The sequence below is a fragment of the Podarcis tiliguerta genome, assembly GCF_965153285.1.
Source record: "Podarcis tiliguerta genome assembly, chromosome: 2".
NCBI classification, from domain to species: Eukaryota; Metazoa; Chordata; class Lepidosauria; order Squamata; family Lacertidae; genus Podarcis; species Podarcis tiliguerta.
In genome coordinates this window covers 112336055-112352986 of record NC_139535.1, presented here as the reverse complement: position 1 = coordinate 112352986, position 16932 = coordinate 112336055, and the positions used below count along the sequence as shown (strand labels likewise).

The 16932-nt window shown below is 44.7% G+C and overlaps 1 protein-coding gene across 1 annotated transcript in view; it reads left to right on the top strand.

The window, feature by feature from the left end:
- The window catches only part of CSAD (cysteine sulfinic acid decarboxylase), a 742174-nt gene that overhangs the window by 84482 nt on the left and 640760 nt on the right, over nucleotides 1-16932 (top strand). The gene's annotated exons all lie outside the window — the stretch shown is intronic.

Below are 16932 nucleotides of genomic sequence, written 5' to 3'. Positions count from 1 at the left end.
CAGGCCCAGCACGACTCTTGAGCACAGAGATATTTCTGATTTTTTTCAAAATTTCAGCATCACTTCAGAGTCAATGCTCTAACTAAGCAGCACCCACCAGGAGTCAGTCCTAGAACCTGCTTTCTTCTTCTTCTTCTTCTTCTTCTTCTTCTCCTTCTCCTCCTCCTCCTCCTCCTCCTCCTCCCTCCTCCTCCTCCTCCCCCCCCCTTAAGGACTTCTGTATATATTTCATAGAATTGTAGAGAGTTGGGAGGGACCCAAGGGTCATCTAGACCTACCCCTTGAAATGCAGGAATCTCAGCTAAGGCATCCATGATGGCCATCCATCCAACTTCTGCTTAAAACTCCCAAGGAAGGAGAGTCCACAACCTCCCAAGGGAGACCGTTACGTTTCAGCAAGAATGTTAAAAACACCAAGAATGCAACTTTTAGATTTCTACTATGATAGAGTGCTAAAGGCATATGTAACATTAAATAAGAGTAACAATAAGGCTTCATACCCTCTGACATTTCTCCAATGAAAATTTTTGTTGTTTAGTCCTTTAGTCGTGTTCAACTCTTCGTGACCCAATGGACCAGAACAAGCCAGGCACTCCTGTCTTCCACTGCCTCCCGCAGTTTGGTCAAATTCATGCTGGTAGCTTCGAGAACACTGTCCAACCATCTTGTCCTCTGTCGTCCCCTTCTCCTTGTGCCCTCCATCTTTCCCAACATCAGGGTCTTTTCCAGGGAGTCTTCTCTTCTCACGAGGTGGCCAAAGTATTGGAGCCTCAGCTTCAGGATCTGTCCTTCCAGTGAGCACTCAAGGCTGATTTCCTTCAGAATTGAGAGGTTTGATCTTCTTGCAGTCCATGGGACTCTCAAGAGTCTCCTCCAGCACCAGAATTCAAAAGCATCCATTCTTCGGTGATCCGCCTTCTTTATGGTCCAGCTCTCACTTCCATACGTCACTACTGGGAAAACCATAGCTTTAACTATACGGACCTTTGTCGGCAAGGTGATGTCTCTGCTTTTTAAGATGCTGTCTAGGTTTGTCATTGCTTTTCTCCCAAGAAGCGTCTTTTAATTTCGTGACTGCTGTCACCCAATGAAAATAGGGACATCCTAAGGAAAAGCGGGACATTTCAGGATCAAATCAGAAACCAGAATGGCTTCTCCAAATCAGGGACGTCCCTGGAAAATAGGGACACTTGGAGGGTCTGAAGCTTCAATTTCACACATACTTACCTGGTCCCAAAAACTCAGTGAGACTTGCTTCTGAGTGGACACACCCAGGACTGCACTGTAAATAAAAAGGAAATTAAACAAGGTGTAAAGGTAACACTAATTTAGGCTTTTATTTATTTTTATTTTAAAAAACCCTCATATGCCACTTATTCATAATTTTATATAAAGCAATTCACAATGAACCTAAGACCATTCAAATCAACAAGCAGCAATTCCCAACCTGAGAACTGTGGGAGATTTAATTAGAATTAGAATTAAATTAGATTTAATTAGGATTAGAATACGTAGCTCCATAGTCAGCTTGCATGGATTTCTGGGAGAAACAGAGTCTTGCACCTCAGTACAGTGGTACCTCGGGTTAAGTACTTAATTTGTTCCGGAGGTCCGTTCTTAACCTGAAACTGTTCTTAACCTGAAGCACCACTTTAGCTAATGGGGCCTCGTGCTGCTGCCGCGCTGCCGGAGCACAATTTCTGTTCTCATCCTGAAACAAAGTTCTTAACCCGAGGTACTATTTCTGGGTTAGCGGAGTCTGTAACCTGAAGCGTATGTAACCTGAAGTGTATGTAACCCGAGGTACCACTGTACTGAGAAAGAGAATGTCTCTGAGCACATGCAGAGTGACTCTTTCAGAATCTGGAGTGTGGGCCAAGATGGTCTTGTCTGCACCCCATCTGAGCTGCCTGAGTACACAGCAAGCAAAAGTTTAAACCACATTCACACACCCCTAAGAACCCTGGGAACTGTAGTTTATGATCATTTGGCCAGTGGCGTAGCGTGGGGGGTGCAGGGGGGGCCGGGCGCAACATCTGGGGGGGGGGCTCGCACTCGCAGCTCTCTGCCCCTACCTGGCTCACTCACTCTCTCTCACTGCAGTGCTGGCTGTGCGAATCCGATCCGAGCCGCCGGGTCGCCGCCCACTGTGGAGGGGAGGGTGCCAGGCGTGTGGTGCAGTGCGGAGAGAGAGCGAGGGACTATCTGGGGGAGGGACAGTGCAGTGGGGGGGGGCGCAAATTACTTGCCTAGCCCCGGGTTAGGGGGCGCAAATTACTTGCCTTGCCCCGGGTGCTGACAACCCACGCTACGCCACTGCATTTGGCAACCCTTGTTGCTAACCTTTCCTGCTGCTACATTTTCGCTGTATTCTCAGGAATGCGTGATCCAGGTGCTTGGGCTTAGTTACACTAGACAGCAACCCTGGAAGAAAGCTCTGCCCATCACTAATAATTAAAAGCAAAGACAGGCGAAGATGTTGAGGAACATTATTCCTGACACAAGGGTCCAGGTGCAGAGCTTTTTCGATTATCCAAGCCATCCTCCTTGACATACATTCAAAGCAGGCAAGAAAATGCGGGCTTAAACTTGCTTGGCTCGAGGTAAGGCTGTCAAGAGACTGAATTTTAACTGATTATCTACATTTTAATCAATTAGGATCTGTTACTCAGAGTCCAGAGTGGATATCATGGTCTTTATTCAGCTCATAGTGGTGAGGAGGAATGGAAGTTCCCCCAGACTGTCTGCTTTATATACATTATTTACACAATGGGCCCCACGTCATTGGCTAATTCCGGGATTCTCCTGTAGGCCAATCAGGATTCACTTCCACCTGGAGCTGGATTGGGTGGCTCCTGTGGACCAATCAGACTGCTGCATTCTGGACCCTATCGTTCTAGGACCAATCAGACCGCTGCATTTTGAATCCTATTGTTCTAGGACCAATCAGACTGCTTCATTCTGAATCCTATTGTTCTAAGACCAATCAGACTGCTGCATTTTGAATCCTATTGTTCTAGGACCAATCAGACTGCTTCATTCTGAATCCTATTGTTCTAAGACCAATCAGACTGCTGCATTTTGGATCCTATTGTTCTAGGACCAATCAGACTGCTTCATTCTGAATCCTATTGTTCTAGGACCAATCAGACTGCTGCATTTTGGATCCTATTCAACTCAGTACATAACAGGATCCAAATATCAATAAAGGTACATTTCTGAGCTACATCGGGAAGTGCCATGCCTTAGTTTACTAAACAAAACAATTCTTTAAAAGGAAAAAACACTTTTTGTATTTCCCCTCCCCCACTCTGTCTTAGAACTGAAAACTAGTGTGAACTTAATTTGAAGCATAAACATTTAATCCCCCCCCCCCCTTTCAGACCAGTCAAGTAAAGCAAGTTCAAAAATGGCACAGCCAAGTAACCTCAGGCCTTCCCAGCTAAGGTGATTCATGCATGCAAGTATGCCTCCCTTGCTGAATGTAGATACATAGAACAGTTCCGGATGCATCAAAGGGTAGATGTGCATCTCTCCTCACTCCCTTAGTTTCAGTAAGATGTGCATTTGGCGTATGCACATGCTAGTATGAGGTGTTATGTACTGAAGTTCTCACCCTGGGCCAGCAGGGGGATACTGAAGGTAGTTTTCACTCAGGTCCACATATGCAAATAAGGAATTGAAAGTGACGTTCAGTGATTGGATAGTTACAGAAAGTTGTTACTGTTGCTTTGTAGTTGAGCTCTATATAAGCAGGTTGGCTGAACCCTTCACTTCTGTTCTGTTCTGGCCTGTGAATAAACAAGAGCTGTTTGGAGAATCGCTGTGTCGTCTGATATGTTCACCCACAGCTTAACATGAGTGGACACACATAAATAGCTGTTTAAAGACTGATTTGATTTGAATGAGCGTGGTAATTCCATTGAGGGTGGCTGGTATTCTGAATCATGGCAACAATCACTTAAAATGCAGAAGTCGCTGAGTGCATTACTAGATAGTCTCAGCTTTCAGCCATGCAGTGGTGCACACTGTTATTCATAAAATCAAAGAATCATAGAGTTGGAAGGGACCCCAAGGGTCATCCAGACCTACCCCTTGAAACGCAGGAATCTCAGCTAAGGCATCCATGATGGACATCCATCCAACTTCTTCTTAAAAATCTCCCAGGAAGGAGAGTCCACAATCTCCCAAGGGATACCGTTCCACTGTCGACCAGCTCTTACTGTTAGTAAGTTTTTTTGTATGTTTAGTCAGAATCTCCTTTCTTGTAACTTGGAGCCATTGATTAGTAGATTTAGGTATTAGCACTGAAAGTTAAATGGTACAAAGGATACGATACGATAATCTTTATTGTCATTGTCCCATCCAGAACAGTGAAATGGAAAAAATCTACATAAGACATTCAAAAACAAACAAGCCTGCTATCCCAGCTATCCCAACCTAGTTAGCCCCCTAAAAACTCTGATACCCCATTTTTTAATACAATATACTCCCATAGAGACTCCTTACACTGCATTTAAAACCAAAATCCAATTGTGAAAAATGGAAGGGTTTTTTTAAAAAATGTTTTTGGTTTTTTTCCTTGCTGGTGGGGTGGAGGTGTGGTTTTATGTATTTTTCAATTTTTCTTTATTCTTATTTCTCTTCTTTTTTACTGTATTTTGTCTTTTTCTACTTTTTCTGTATCTGTTAAAATTTGAATAAATATCATTAAAAAAAATAAAAATAAAACCAAAATCACATTTGGATAGAAACTGTTTCTCAGGCGGCTAGTCCTAGTCTTTATAACCCTATATCTTCTTCCAGAAGGCAGAAGCTGAAAGAGATCATTTTCGGGGTGCATACTATCCTGGGCTATCTCTGCAGCTTTCTTATGGCACCTGGAAGCATAGATTTGATCCAAGGTGGGAAAAGTGCACCTAATTATTCTCTCCGCAGTCTTTACAACCCTGGCCAGCATTGTTTTTTCCCTGACTGTGCAGCTCCCAAACCACACACAGAGACCATAAGTTAATACACTCTCAGCAGTACAATGGTAAAATGTCATCAATAGGTCCTGTTTTTCCAGAGGATTCTCAGAAAATATTCCCATAATCTTAATGCCCTTTTGTGCACCTGCAGAAGCTGGCTGGCATACAATGTTGGACTGGATAAATAGACTTGATAGACCTCAGTCTAGCCCAATAAGGCAATACTTACACTATAATATTATCTACAGCAAATGAGGAGGGTCAAATAATCACAAACTTTTTATAGAAGAAGAATTAAGAAGCTGGTTTGGGCTCAGAGAATAGCTGTAATGTTCACTCCTTTTGGGAACAGAGCAAATTATCTGTAATCTACATTTAAAGCGGTATCATAACACTTTAAAGAGGCTTCCTGGTTTCCGCTAAAGAATCCTGGGAGTTTGTTTAGGATGCTGAGAGTTTATCAGAGACCCCTATTCCTGTCACAGAGCATTCCCAGCGTTCCCGAGGAAGAAGAGTTGGGTGGAATAACAACTCTCAGCACCCATAACAACCGTTTCAGTTAAACACGTTGTAAACTTTGTATGAGAAATTGGGTTGGCAAAAATGGATCTCCACAGTGCCGTCTGGTGTCACAGTGTTATAATGCATATACAATGCATATACTGTAAAGTACTTTTTCTTTGCCGGTGTAGCTGAGTCCCGTTGGTCTCACTGATGTGGTCTAAAACAAAGCAGAGCAATAACATTATAGTACAATATTATAGTATTATTATTATTATTATTATTATTATACCATATAATAATATTAATATAGTAAAACTACAACTGAAATCATAATGTGGATTGAGCCTTAAAATCTATTTTGAGTTAGTGGAATAACTTAATTGTGTATCCCCAATTGGTTGTAGTGTTAGTATTGCATTTCCTGCAATACAATCAACTAGGTGTTCATTTACATAAAAGTAAAAAATTACTGTATCTTAGTCTCTCACTGACCCCCACGTTAGTTCCTTCAAGAGTAACAGAGCCCTCTAGTGGTAAAGACCTTCTGTTAATTACAACATTTGTAGGAATACAGAGGTACCTCGCAAGATGAATGCCTCGCAAGACGAAAAACTCGCTAGACGAAAGGGTTTTTCATTTTTTGAGTTGCTTTGCAAGACGAATTTCCCTATGGGCTTGCTTCGCAAGACAAAAACGTCTTGTGCCTTTTTTAAAAAAAACCGCCAATGCATTCCTATGGGAAACCGTCAATACACTGGTGCTTCGCAAGACGAAAAAACTCGTAGAACGAAAAAACTCGCAGAACGAATTAATTTCGTCTTGCGGGGCACCACTGTACCACTTACGGCAGGGGTCAGCAACCTTTATCAGTCCACTGTCCCTCAGACCTTGTGGGGGGCCAGACTATATTTTGAAGGGGGGGGATGAACAAATTCCTATGCCCCACAAATAACCCAGAGATGCATTTTAAATAAAAGGACACATTCTACTCATGTAAAAACACACTGATTTCCGGACCGTCCACGGGCCGGATTGAGAAGGCGATTGGGCCTCATCCGGCCCCTGGGCCTTAGGTTGCCTACCCCTGACTTACAGTCTGGTGGAAGAGAAGAAAGACTTGCATCCGTTGAGCATAGACCCACAGAATTATGTCATGTGTCAGTATGGCAGCACACACCAAAGCGGCCCCTTATCATGTCAGTGAGATCACGACGAGTAATTTATTGCTAGCCTTCATTTTTAAAGAGTAAGAACAAACAAACAAAAAAGCTTTGCAGGATCTAGTCCAGAATCTTGTTCTCACCACAACTAGCCAGGGAATGTACTCAATATGAGGATGACACTCATCTCTATTCCTCCTTGCCATTTGGATCAGGTGAAGTCTGGCAGATGACAGACCAGTGTGTGAAGGCAGTGCTGGGTTGGGTGAGAACGGAGCTGGTTTTAGGGTGGCACCGCTAGTTTGGCCACACTGCATAGGGTGCCAGAACAATACTGCAGACCCTCCATGTGTCCCTATTTTCCAGGGGCGTGCCTGATTTAGAGAAGCCGTCCCGGTTTATGATTCTGATTTGATCCCGGAATGTCCCACTTTTCCTTAAAAGGTAAAGGGACCCCTGACCATTAGTTCCAGTTGTGACCAACTCTGGGGTTGTGGTGCTCATCTCGCTCTATAGGCCAAGGGAGCCAGCGTACAGCTTCTGGGTCATGTGGCCAGCATGACTAAACCGCTTCTGGCAAACCAGAGCAGCACACGGAAATGCCGTTTACCTTCCCGCCAGAGCGGTACCTATTTATCTATTTGCACTTTGATGTGTTTTCGAACTGCTATGTTGGCAGGAGCAGGGACCAAACGACGGGAGCTCACCCCATCGCGGGGATTCTAACCGCCGACCTTCTGATCGGCAGGTCCAAGGCTCTGTGGTTTAACCCACAGCGCCACCCGCATCCCTCACTTTTCCTTAGGATGTCCCTATTTTCAAGGGAGAAATGTTGGAGGGTATGGAGTTATCCACTGCCCGAGCCATCTGAAGGCAATCCTTTATAGGGAAGTTTTTTGTGTTTTTTTAAATGTTGAATGTTTTAATACATGTTGGAAGCTACCCAGAAAGCAATGAGACGTCCCTATTTCCATCGGAGAAATGTTGGAGGATATGATGCTGTAGAATGGAGTGCGAGGGGGTGCCAAATTTTAGTGTCACACAGGGCGCTGTTGAAATTGGAGAGCCCAAAGTCTGCCACTGATGAGATCCAATAAACAGATCCTGAATCCTGACAAGGCAGAAATTCTGTGGATAGGTGCTTTCTCGGATCCAGGAAATAAGAGTTTAGCGTTGGTCACGTCAACCAAAACATCTGGAGGGCTTAATGTCAGAGAAGGCTTCTTTGGAGCTCGATAATGGAATATAGTGAACTGCCTTTCATAGGGAGCGAGTGATAAATCCACCTTTGTATTCTCCAGTGCCGTCCACCGGCTCTGAGATTGACCACCTATTCATTCAGCAATTTCCGCACTGTCTTTAAATGCTGTGTTTTAAAACTTGCCTTTCCTGGCATGGGAGACCACATGTTGTCCACAGTCCAAATTTCCAGCCTCTTCCTCCTCCTCTTCATCTAAGTAAGATGCTGGCTCCTTGGTTGCTTGCTATGATTTTCAGCCTCCTGCTTGTTTCTTAAGCTTATTTTACATCACTCTTTCTGGTGCATACATTAAATCTTTCCCTTCCGAGAAGATGAAAAGAGAATGAAAGAGATAGATAGAGAGGGTTTCAAGGACCGTGATGGCAGCGTAATTTGCTTACTTTTAAGAAAGGGGACTTGCACGATGAAAATAGCCCACTCATAAGAAAAATGTTTGTTTTTGGAAGGAGAGAGGCAGATGAAAAGAGGCTTCATCTGGGCAAAAGTGGCTGCTCTCTCCTGCAAACCGCCCCCCTCTCCTCAGTGGCAGGCAAAAATCTGGAAAGCTAATCAAGCAAGGTTGGGTGGGACAAAACAGCTGTTTCTTTAAGGAAAGCTAGCGAGAGCATTACAGGCCAAGTCTGGAATTTGACACTGTGACAATGGAAGGAATGACATTAAACGGAGCTTCTTTCTATAGAACACTGATGCCTGTTGACTCCACGGGAGCCTGATATTGCTTTTGGTGCAACGGATGATATATTGGACAAAGAAGGTGACCAGATGCCTGATTTTCTTCCACCTCTCTGTGACAAATTGTCCTTGCACCCCATTTCAAAGACAATTAAAATCACAGAAATTCCTGACCTCATCTGGTATAGTCACCTCTTGTGCAAAAAGGGATATTGAGGAATTCTGATGGAAGCAGAAATTGCTGGCATTCACTTCTTCATCCCATGCCCGCAATGGAAATCAGTCCAGCAAATACCACCAACATTCTCTGTTGTTGCTTTCAGCACTTGACCTGGGTTTGTGTTTCCATTGGAAAATTAGGCACAGTGGAGACTGTAGTGCCTTTATGAAATACGGTTTATATACACCTGAGTCTGGATGGAGAGAGAGTTCTGAGCATCACATCTCAAGAGAGGCTGGCTTCCCACAGTGGCGAACCATCAAGGGCAGCCAAAACATCTTTGTGTATCTGACCCCACCCTTCTTCTTCTCCCAAGCCCTTGCTAAAATGCAACCCAAGCCTCATGCAAAAAGGACACTTTTTTCTGTGGTGACATCATGCCCCCTGTAAACTTAGCAACCTCTCCCTCCCAACTCTACTATTGTCTTTTACTAACTAACACTCAGCTGGAAGAAGGAATCCACCCCTCCTTATTGTCTGACACTGAATGTCCCACCTTTGCTCAGGGTAATGATTTTGCCATCACTTGTTTAATGGCACCAGTCTCTTGAGGAAGTTGGCTTGATGTTTTTAAGGCCTTATTAAATCCATCGATTAAGGTTGGCAGGAGCAGGGACCGAGCAACGGGAGCTCACCCCGTCGCGGGGATTCGAACTGCCGACCTTCTGATCAGCAAGCCCTAGGCTCGGTGGTTTAACCCACAGTGCCACCCACGTCCCTAGTCAGATGGCTCCATACTCCCCAACATTTCTCCGATGAAAATAGGGACGTCCTATTCATCAGTCAGATGAATAGGACATCCCTATGTTCATCGGAGAAATGTTGGGGAGTATGGAGCTATAGAGAGGGCTGCTTCCACAATTTAAAGTCACCTGTGCATCCATCAGAGATGGAGAATCAGCACCGAGACCCCTCCATGGAGCCCCACACAAGGGCAGCGGAGGCTATTTACTTTCCTTCCTTCCTTCACGCCCCCCACCCATCCACTGCCTTATCCAGGTTGGAGTGATAATAAACTCTTGTGCTGCTTTCAGCTTCGCATGCAGAGGACAGGAAACAAGCCGTCTGGCTGACTGACTGCCTCGAGTGTTCCAGCAGGCGCCTGGGCCGGTGTAGGCTCCTTTTGAAAGATAAAGCTGTTTGGAGGACTGGGTAAAACAGGCGCATGAACTCCAGCATGGAGGAGAAGGGGGTGGGGAGCCCATAAATATTAACAAGCGCTATGTGTCGCTCGCTGCATCCCCATAAAACGAGATTTGGAAGGCTATTATTACACTACTCTCACTGTTTACAGGAGGAGGGGCCAGAGCTGTGCCATTTGGGGTGGGGCAGACACCCTCCCCTAAGGAGACTTGCAAGCAGATGATGTTTTCTTGCTTGCAGGTCATTTTAGAATAAGGTTGCCACCTTTCCATCTGGCTTCTGCAGCTGGGTATTTGTTTTTGTAGTTTAGTTGTGTCCGACTCTTCGTGACCCCATGGACCAAGCACGCCAGGCACTCCTGTCTTCCACTGCCTCCCGCAGTTTGGTCAAACTCATGCTGGTAGCTTCGAGAACAGTGTCCAACCATCTCGTCCTCTGTCGTCCCTTTCTCCTTGTGCCCTCCATCTCAGGGTCTTTTCCAGGGAGTCTTCTCTTCTCATGAGGTGGCCAAAGTATTGGAGTCTCAGCTTCAGGGTCTGTCCTTCTAGTGAGCACTCAGGGCTGATTTCCTTCAGAATGGATAGGTTTGATCTTCTTGCAGTCCATGGGACTCTCAAGAGTCTCCTCCAGCACCAGAATTCAAAAGCATAAAAATAAAAAGTCTCTGTTTAGTGTAGTTAATTTATGACAATTCTTAAATGTCTGGTTCTAAAAACAAAAACAAAAGAACACCCACCTGATGGTATCTTACAGCAGGTTAAAATGTATAAAAATTAAAACAAAATAATAATAATATAAAATAGTGTAAACAGTATCATAATATAACAATCACATTACCCCAGCAGACAAAACATCGGGGATTGTCCACTAAAAAACCCCATTGAAATCAACCATCATGACCTATCAAATGTGGGAGGGTAGTATTATTTTAATATGTTGCAAGTTGGAGATCATTTGCTTAATGTGTTGCATATCACTTGATTGAAAATGCAGAGTGTCTGCAGCAGTCAGGAGGACGCCTGTCTGCCAAATGTTGGTGGACTCCAACTCCCATCAGCCCCAGCCACCCTGGCTAGTGGTCAAGGATGATGGGAGTTGGAGTCCCAAAAACATCAGGCTGGCACCACATTGGCAACCTGAAGCAGTGCAAACAAACAACTCAAGGGAAAACAGAAAATGAAGCAGGAAGGGAGGCAGTGACTGGTGGTTTCTTATAGTGATGTCCATCACATCTTCCAGACTCTCCAAGCGTCCCTAATTTCCAGGGACGTCCCTGATTTAGAGAAGCTGTCCTGGTTTCTGATTTGATCCCGGAATGTCCTGCTATTCCTTAAAAAGTTAAAGGGACCCTGACCATTAGGTCCAGTCGTGACCGACTCTGGGGTTGCGGTGCTCATCTCGCTTTATTGGCCGAGGGAGCCAGTGTACAGCTTCTGGGTCATGTGGCCAGCATGACTAAGCCGCTTCTGGCGAACCAGAGCAGCGCATGGAAACGCCATTTACCTTCCTGCCAGAGCAGTACCTATTTATCTACTTGCACTTTGACGTGCTTTCAAACTGCTAGGATGGCAGGAGCAGGGATCGAGAAATGGGAGCTCACCCCTTCGCAGGGATTCGAACTGCTGACCTTCTGATCGGCAAGTCCTAGGCTCTGTGGTTTAACCCACAGCACCACCCTCATCCCCCGCTATTCCTTAGGATGTACCTAATTTTATTGGAGAAATGTTGGATGGTATGGAGTTATCCAACCCTTAAGCTGTCCGAAGGCAATCCTGTACTGTATAGGGAAGGGTTTTAAAAAAATGCTTAATGCTTTATTATGTTTTTTTATATACAGTGGTACCTTGGGTTACATACGCTTCAGGTTACAGACTCCTCTAACCCAGAAATATTACCTTGGGTTAAGAACTTTGCTTCAGGATGAGAACAGAAATCGTGCTCTGGCGGCAGCAGCAGGAGGCCCCATTAGCTAAAGTGGTGCTTCAGGTTAAGAACAGTTTCAGGTTAAGGACCTCCGGAACGAATTAAGTACTTAACCCGAGGTACCACTGTATGTTGGAAGTTGTCCAGAGTGGCTGGGGCAACCAAGTAAGATGTGTGGGGTATAAACAGTAAAATTATCATTATGGAATGGAACGCCCCTATTTTCATCAGAGAAATGTCGAAGGGTATGATCTTCTCATTTCCCAAATGGCATTGCTGACATATGAGATGGGCAGCTGGGTGGGCCTACCCAGGTTAGGTAGACTGGACCTACCTGCTGGGCCAGCCCTGAAATTAATCCCTGTGGACTGTCAGCATTCACAGACATCTCCTGATCGCCCCCAAAGGCAAAAATCTCTTCCAGTCTAGACGGAATTCAGTGTGCAACATGCATTTGATTGAAAGGTGGACAAACAGTGGGCGGGGTGGGGTAGGGAATTAAACTTTTCATCAAGTGCAAAACTGTCTCCTCTCCCCCGCTGGCTTCAGCCATGCAAGTCCAAAACGACATCTCCAATTAACCTCAGACTTTCCCCCAAAATATTTCCTCTGGCTTTTAATGGGCAGGCATGAGAAATGGCTGCAAGAAAAGATTCCTTGTCAGAGTGGAGCAGAGAGGTTCTAAAGGCAAGCGTGTCATGGTCCTTAAAGGGGGGGGCTGTACCACAGCTCCGCAAACAACCCCACTCCGAGCCGCTCTGCTCTCCAAGAAGAAATCCCATTCCAGTACGACTTCGGCAGCAGAATGGAATGTGCTTCTGCATCAACAGCGGCCTGTGCTCAGCTTTTGAGCAAGGAACACGAAACGAGGAAACGAAGAGGAGAAGTATCCTTGGGACAGGAGACTGTCATATCGGACACCTCCTCTGGTCCTCTTCACTAGTTGGTGGAACCAAAAGTTTCCATTTTCTCCCAGTTTGTTGCTCCATTACAGCAACCCAGAGCCAGTGTGTTTATTCAGATCAAGCTATTCCTCAGAAATGCAGCCCGTATTCAACCATGTCTTGTACATACATCAAGCAGTTTCCAAACCTTTCCATAAACATTTTTTTAAAAAAAATCTGGACACTTTTCCAGATTCTGTTTCATCTGTTTATTTATTTTCTCACTTTTACACTGAAGTTCCGAGCTGCAGGTTCGGTAATTGCATTGGCACAAATCCAGAACACGGTCTGTTCCAGGACACATTACTGAGCTGGTTCTCAAAATATCGGGGAGCAAGTTAATGGGCCTAATTAATTGCAGCCAATTCCTTACATACGCCCAACAGAACAAGACCTACTGAATTCAGCAGGATCGAGTCATACAGAGGATTGAGCACCGAGTTCCAGTCTAAACCATTAAGTTCAATGAAGCATGCAAGAAGTGCAATCCTTCATGGTAAAAGTATGTTTACAATATGTAATTATTATGATGGGATATCCTTTTGCTTCCCATCCCTTTGAGAGGACATGAGATAAAAGCCTTAGGTAAAGGTAAAGGGACTCCTGACCATTAGGTCCAGTCGTGGCCGACTCTGGGGTTGCGACGCTCATCTTGCTTTACTGGCTGAGGGAGCTGGCGTACAGCTTCTGGGTCATGTGGCCAGCATGACTAAGCCGCTTCTGGCGAACCAGAGCAGTGCACGGAAACACAGTTTACCTTCCCACCGGAGCGGTACCTATTTATCTACTTGCACTTTGACGTGCTTTCAAACTGCTAGGTTGGCAGGAGCAGGGACTGAGCAATGGGAGCTCACCCCATCGCGGGGATTTGAACTGCCAACCTTCTGATCGGCAAGCCCTAGGCTCTGTGGTTTAACCCACAGCCCCACCTGTATCCCAACTTGCAAGCGGTCTAGGCAGAGCCTAATGTATTGTGATCCTCTGCCCTGGAGCATCTGAAATGTGATTGTGATGGATGCAGGGCCAGCAGTCGTCCACCTGCCTGTGTATCTGCTTGAGCAAGGGCCCTCTGGAGGTTAAGGCACCATACTCTGCACTGTGTTTTGAATAGAAAAAATCAGGCAGAGGCTGCGATACACTCCACCCGCCCAGCATATACACACCTAAAAAAAGGAGGAATTGCAGGACAAATAATGCCATGCCAGTTTTAGGATATACTCCATAAAATATGTGGCCTGCTCTATAAAAACATAAATAAAGCTGCACCAAAGTAACCCAAATTCCATGCCAGGAAATGCTACGTTCAGCAATCTGTATAAACTATGCAAATGGAGCAGGTTTGCATAATGCCTCTTATTTTGCCTCCTTTATTCTGAAGTTGGTGCGTTTTAATTTATTCCATTTCTGCTAAACATGGGGAGAGATGGAATGAAAGATACAGAAGACCCAACACTTCCTAACCTATGTACATCGTATGCATCCCATATTATTGTATATTGCATTCATTTATTTAATAGAATCATAAAATTGTAGGGTTGGAAAGATACACCAAGGATCATCTAGTCCAACCACCTGCAATGTTCTTCCTGATACTGTTAAGAGTATATTGAACTGGCTGGATTAACAGAGGCTATTAGAGATCACACTAGACAAGAGTTTCAAAAAGCATGGGGGAAATTCACAAAACAGTGCCCTAAAATACATACCTGGACTTATTTCGATTAATGTCTGCAGGAGACTTTGTGGGTATTTAATTAGAAAAATCTTAATAATTATTCATAAAGGAAACAGTTTATAAGAAGGAAATAAGGAGGCCAGATACAGGATAAAGGAAGTCTTTTATTTGGCTGTTTGTATTGTTGTATGTTATGCTCACTGTATGTTATGTTCACGTTTAATGAGGGTGGATTTGTGTATTGGGGCGTGGGGGGGGGGTTATGTTATGTTGTAAATAAAATTCCAATAAAAAAGAAGAAGAAGGTTCTTCCTGATGTTTAGTCACAAACTCCTTTCATGTGACTTGAAGTCATTGCTTCAAGTTCTACCACCCTCCAGAGTGAGAGAAAGCAAGTTTGCTCTATCTTCCATGTAACAGCCCTTCAGATATTTGAGGATGGCTGTCTTTTCTCCTCAGTCTCCTCTTTTCCAGGCCAAACATACCCAGCTCCTTCAACCATTCCTCATAAGGCTTGGTTTCCAGACCCATGATCGTCTTTTTTGCATTTATATACCACCTTTTTTCTAGAAGAAGAAGAAGAAGAAGAAGAAGAAGAAGAAGAAGAGTTTGGATTTGATATCCCGCTTTATCACTGCCCGAAGGAGTCTCAAAGCGGCTAACATTCTCCTTTCCCTTCCTCCCCCACAACAAACACTCTGTGAGGTGAGTGGGGCTGAGAGACTTCAGAGAAGTGTGACTGGCCCAAGGTCACCCAGCAGCTGCATGTGGAGGAGCGGGGACGCGAACCCGGTTCACCAGATTACGAGTCTACTGCTCTTAACCACTACACCACACTGGCTCTCAAGGTGGTGTACATGGTAGTCTTCTTCCTCATTTAATTTCCAACAACAACCGGGCAAGGTAGGTTTTAGGCTGAGAAGCAGTGACGGGCCCAAGGCCACCCAGTGAGCTTCATGGCCAAGTGGAGATTTGAACACTGGTCTCCCAGGTCTTAGTCCAGCACTCTAACCAATACGCTACAAAAGGCTTTTATCTAATTGGGCAGTGTGGGAAACAGGAAGACTAACAGACAAGAAAGATCTGAACCAGCAGGGCTGTTGCAACTTTGGCCCAGGTGGGCTCTTCTGGTGTCCTTACATTAACTGGGCAGGCTGCTTCCAAGGCTGTTGGTTTTGTGCTTTGCTGAATATTGGCCACGTAATGTTGGCCTGCAACAGTTGCTCCTTGTACAGCTAGGTGCTGTTGGAAGGGACATTTCATGTTTAATGTGTACTCAAACGCAATGCTTCCTTTAGCATATTTTAAACATATTTTGTTATCCGTTCAGCTGACCAAAAAGAGAGATCCCCCCCCCCTTTCACCCCTTATAGAAGTGTGTGTGTATAAGGGTAGCTCGGTGTGGTTGGCTGGGGAGAGCCGTCCCCCCCCCAAAAAAAAGATGGGATATGAAAAGTCAACTCTTGAGGAAAGGTAGCTGTGAACAAAGAGGCCCATTGAATGGACAGAGTGGCGTTCAGAGAGACAGCGTGAAGCAGCTGGCATTTCTCTCCCTCCCCTTTCTACCCAACCAGATTTTGGTCCGAAAATAACCTGGATGTTCCACAGAGCAGGAGCAAATTGACAATGCTGAACGCCTGATCTCCCCTCGCCCCCACCTGTGGCGCTATCAACTCTTGGGTCTCCCCGTCTCCCTTCTGCTTGGCCTCCATAACCTCACAGCGAAACGAGTTTCAGACGTTACTTTCATTCACATCATGTTCACAAAACATTTCTGTTTATTTATTTCTTAATCCTAACAACCTTCAATTTGATTTTAACACAATTAACAGCTGCCTGTCGCTCAATAAAATCATATTGCTTTGGCTTACAAAGGTGGTCAGATATCCATCCTTTGTATTTAATTGCGAGGCTTGAGACCGGGATACCTTAAAGACTGCCTTCTTTCCAAATTTTCCTTCCTACTTACTTCCGTTCAGCATCTGAGGCCTTGCTGACTGAGCTATAGTGGGCAGTTACTAAGATTATGGGCTTTTTGGTAACAGCACCCACTTTGTGAAATGCCTTCCCAAGGGTAGTTATATGCTATGTAGCATTCATTCTTTGTACTTTTGTTTTGGAAGTATTCTGTGATGTCTTACTCCATAAACTGCTTTGAACGGAATTCGTGAAAATGTGGGGTATACATTTTAAAATAAATAAAGCAAAGCATGTTTCTGTTGCACAGAATTGGAATTCAACTTGGTGCAGTTCATAAGCACAAGTGGGGGAAAGCACCGGAAGTCTCAGAAGTCACACTAGGCAAGAACTTTATTGTCTCTCTTAAACAAGAACAGAACCACCAGACTCCAGCCAGATATAATGAAGTCCAATGCCATCTAGTGATGAAACGCTAGAATTATACTATCCATATACCATCAAAGGGAAGCACCACCCAGGTTTTTCCTGCGAATCTCAGGT